Source organism: Nanorana parkeri, unplaced genomic scaffold (assembly GCF_000935625.1).
Source record: "Nanorana parkeri isolate BGI_ZX_2015 unplaced genomic scaffold, ASM93562v1 scaffold379, whole genome shotgun sequence".
Classification (NCBI taxonomy): Eukaryota; Metazoa; Chordata; class Amphibia; order Anura; family Dicroglossidae; genus Nanorana; species Nanorana parkeri.
In genome coordinates, this window is record NW_017306647.1 from 1,153,740 (window position 1) to 1,154,019 (window position 280).

The following is a 280-nucleotide window of genomic DNA, read 5'->3' on the forward strand; positions in this document are numbered from 1 at the left end:
TGACATGCAAATACAGAGTGTGCAGCCTCCATCACACCCCAATCCAAACCTGACACAAACAAAACACAAAGCACAACCAGCCGCGTGCCATCCTACTATGCGGGAAAACCCCCCTTTTCCCGAGAGGTACCCAGCCGTCCCAATCCTTCCTAGGTCATGGACAGAAAGGGCTTCCCAACCAATGTCTCCCTTGTTGCATTTCCTCCGCTGTAATCATTCCGGCTGCAATTCTTTTTTTTACTTATGGCGGTATAAAGCACGGTCCCCTTAAACAATCCTG